We start from the raw sequence: 4,337 nt of genomic DNA, 5'->3' as shown, positions 1-4,337 counted from the left end.
AATTAGGTATGTTTACTGTTATAAGCAAATTTGAATCAAATTTCTCCCCATCCCTCATCCTACCATCTTCTGACCCAAAAGATAATCTCCATGCATTACTTCTGTCTCCCCAGCCCTGCTGAAGCCACAGGCTACAAAATACTTTTCAGTGACTTTTCATTTTACACTGAATTCCATTTGTTTTTCTTGCTTTTGTTCCCCATTCATCCATTTTGAAGAGATCTTTGTGGAATTCTTCACAGTCTGCTTGGACTCTCACCATCTTGCATAATTTGATGTCATCTGAAACATGCAAACTTGCCTATTTCACTGCACTTTCTTATAATGCATAAAATTAATGCAGAATCCAGTTCATTTATAATAAACTGAATTGCATGAGTCCCAGGATGAGCCCTTGTCTAGATTTCATTCATTCTGAGAACTGTCAGTTTATTCTTACCCCCTGCTTCCTCTTCCTTAATTAACTGGTTTCCAATCCATAAGAGGACTCTTCGCTAGTCCCATAGCTGCTAAATTATCTCTGGATCCATTTCTGGCACACTTTGACAGAAACATCCTGGAAGCCCAAGTCTATAATGTCTCAAAGAATTGGTGAGAAAAGCCTTTCCTTTGCCAAAGCCGTACCGATCCTTCCTCAGAATTATATATAATATTAAACTTAGGCTATCAAGTGCCTATCATTTTGGAAGTGAAATGGCAGATTTCTGCTTACTTAGGGGACACCAAAGGTATTCAGGAGCATCTAGGTTAGTAATTAAAAGAAAATGGAATAAGATTTAACCACTTCCCACATCCACTTCCCACTCCAAAAAGTAGCCTAGTAAGTCATTCTGAGGACTCACAGGATATTGATGACAGTTCAGCCTATAGAGAGGAGAGGAAGTAAGTCTAAAATCCCCAGAAGCCATGAGCACTGTAGCTCCCTTGATTTGTTACAAGTGTGAGAGGGGCATCAGTACTGAGGAACAGGGCCATGTTGTGTGGGGGGGGGCCATATTTAGGTTTGAAGAGTCCCTAAGCTACTGAAGGTAATGGGGCTCTATATATAGCAGGCGGGGCCCATTAGTTGCATCATAGGAGCCTACACAACACAAAACACTGTTGCTGTATGTAGGTTTTAATTTATTTGTTTTTTTATCTTATATTTTGGAAAGGTACATCCAGTTTTTTTCCCCTTTTGGTTTTTTTTTTGGGGGGGCAAGAGAGTGGGGCCCTAAGCTATACCTTATTTAGCTTATTCATAAATCCAGCTCTGGTGTGTGTGTGTATATATATATAATTTTGATGATATGCAAAATAACGGAGTAACTTACAGCTAGGAAGCTAAATAACTCTTCTAGGTGATTGATAGTTTCTTTGTAAAGACTATACCATTTCCAGACTCTCTATATTCAAAAGAACTTTAGTTTCATAAACATATAACTGAGAAGAATACATTTACAATCTCATGCTTATTCAAACTAGGGTATGTTCTCACTTGAGTTGTACATTGAAGTCTTCTTACATAGACTTAGAAACAAAACTGTGTTGAGACTTGCATCGTAGTTTTACCTCACTCAGGCCTTACAGTTTATTATGAAATGTCTTTTTTACTTTGAACTCAGCATTATTCTCTCTGTTCCATATAGAGAGCTCCTGCACAGGTTTCTCCCCTTTAATGTTTAGGGATCTTCCTCTGTCTGTTTCACTTCAAACTGATCGCACTGACATAACACTATCCTCAAGGATATCCCAAGAAACATCTCTCAGCAGCCATTCTCCCCCACATGCAGAGAGAGAACCAGAAAGCAGTTAAAAAACAACAATTACTGGAATAAAAGTCACAACAGAATGGAATGCTTCTTATATGACTCACAGTCAGCCAACCACATGGGAGCTGCTGCCAAAGGAAAAATTCCATGTTAAAAGTACCATGTTAAAAGCAGTAATTTAACATACAGAATGCTTTTGTAGTAGAACTTTCTCCCATATCCATCCCCCACATGTACTCAGTGCCGTCCCCAAATCTGCACCAGAGTTCAGTGTTCACACATTACAGTGAACACAGGTACAAGCTGTCTCTACACATGTACAAGAGCTCATGTGAAAAAGTGTGCACTTGTTCATTTACATTGTGACACAAGTACACAGCCTATATGCTCACTAAACATTGCATGTGTATTACTGTACATGTGTATAACTCAACTATTGTGTATACAGATACACATAATGTATGTTGTTAAATGTAATGGGTGAACCCTTCCTATATGTGTTTTCAATGGTGGTTTAAAACTCCATAAGGAGGGACAGTTACCAATCAAGGCATTACCTCCATTTTAGCCCCTCCCAGGAGAATGTATTCTGTGTATTGATTGGGGCAGAAGATGAAATATTGAACCATTAGCTTTCTGTTGGTAAAAGTCAGAGAGAATATAAATGTCCCATCATGTTGCTTTGATTGACAGAGACATAAACCAATTGGAATTTTCTTTCTTTTTTTAATCTTCCCAGTGGGGTATTTTTATCCAGTTGAATTCCATGCATCTGAAAATAAAATTCTATACAGCAAGAGTTTTGTAAAAGTGGAATGTTTACAGTATATTTCCCCAGGTTCCACAACAATTTGCTATTGCCTTAATATAAATGGGAGAGTGTAGCATTTGATAGATGGCTGAATAGATGACACAGTTTGATAGATCCTTGTTGGCCAGCTTCTTGGAAAGTTTAAATTTGATAAAACTTCCTTCAAACTCTTTCCAGCCCTACAAGAGCCCAAAAGGATGATATTCACAAGTACAATTGGATTCCAGCTGGTAACAAAAGAACTAAATCAGAATTGAAGGCTGATAGGAGGTTGTCATCTTCTTGAACTGTTGCAGCTTCAGAACTTTAAAGAGCTGCAAAGGAAAGGCAGGAAGGGAAAGGGAAGTGCTTGAACTGCACCACAGCTATGACAAAATGATCAAAACAAGCAAACGGTGGCCATATCCATTTTTCAGCCTCGGTAATGCTAAGTATCTAAACATCTCACCGTGAGCTTGGCTATGTAACACAAATGAGAACATGGAACAAGAGAAGCACAGAGAGTCTTGGTTTATCTTCAGACAATAGCATTTGTCTCAGGTATGGAGCGGGGAATAATTCAATTCAGTTGTCATGTAAAGGTGACTATCAAATTTGCACTTTTCAAAACAGAATGAGAACTGCAACACAGCCACCATTTGACATTCAAACGCTTCCGAATTTTGCAATGCAGATCTCCAACCAGTGTTTTACAAAAATGCATATATTAGAGGACACTGTGCATGAAAATGATTATTTTGTAAAAATGTAAGAAAAAAAGTATTTTGTTAGGAGAAATTGCTTGCAAGAATGTGTTCATTACTCAAAACTGCAAACAAAAATGTCTTTATTAGGAGAAAGTGCTGGAGAATTTTCACGAGGGTTTAAAAGAAGAATTTGCGAACTGTTGCAGTAATGTGGCAAACTGAATTTGAAATTGGAAAAATGAGGAACTCAGAGAACTGAAATTAACATATCCTTCCAGTCCCGAGTCTTAAGTGAAGGCTGCTTAGCACCATGCAAATAGAAATCCCATCTATGTCCAGTCATTCATCTCTGTAATAAGAACATCATAAGATCTCTACTGGATCAGACCAAAAGGCTAGTCTAGCTTTCTCTTTTCCACAACAGGAAGGACTGTCAAACAGTGGAACAGACTCCCTTGGGAGGTTGTAGACTTTCCTTTATTGGAGGTTTTTAAGTAGAGGTTGGATGGTCACCTGACATGGATGCTTTAGTTGAAATTCCTGCATTGCAGGGGTTTGGACTGGATGACCCTTAGGGTCCCTTCCTACTCTACAATTCTATGATAACTCAATTTTCCATTCATTCCGAAACGAAATGTTGAGCCTTGCTAGTTTCCAAGGGGTCTGATCTTAGGCAGGTCTTGCTTCCTGGATACTGAAGTTCTCATGGACTGTCTGACATGGGACCTCAAGGCTCAAACAAATCAAAAATCTCAATAAGATCCCAACTATAAATTATCTCTCTCCCCCGCCCTCATTTCAGCCTCACGTTGCTGCTGTATTCATTGTTTGCCACCGGTTCCAATGCTATGGATATGCAAACTAGCAATGCTCATAATAAATCATAATAGGGGGATATTGCTTTTTTTCTTCCCTTTTTTTACAGAAATAAAAAAAGTACTCAAATCCATTATAGTTCATTTCCCTCAGGAGTGAATCAGGAACGTGGCAGGATGCCAAAAGAACTGAATATATATTGCGTTTTTCACAGAAAAAACCCTGAAATAAGAGTAATCATGCTTTGTGATGTAGAAACTCCCTAATACAGAA

General features: G+C 38.5%; 1 long non-coding RNA gene across 1 annotated transcript; it reads left to right on the top strand.

Moving 5' to 3' along the window:
* The first annotated feature begins 1,392 nt into the window (after window positions 1-1,392).
* LOC309540193 lies at window positions 1,393-4,132 on the top strand. Its single transcript, XR_014223117.1, has 3 exons — window positions 1,393-1,907; window positions 2,740-3,742; window positions 3,824-4,132. It is a non-coding gene; the product is annotated as an uncharacterized lncRNA (long non-coding RNA).
* The last annotated feature ends 205 nt before the right edge of the window (window positions 4,133-4,337 follow it).

Source organism: Podarcis vaucheri, assembly GCF_965113315.1.
Source record: "Podarcis vaucheri genome assembly, chromosome: 9".
NCBI classification, from domain to species: domain Eukaryota; kingdom Metazoa; phylum Chordata; class Lepidosauria; order Squamata; family Lacertidae; genus Podarcis; species Podarcis vaucheri.
The sequence above is the reverse complement of the archived record's forward strand: the minus strand, read 5'-3'. Positions and strand labels throughout refer to the sequence as shown.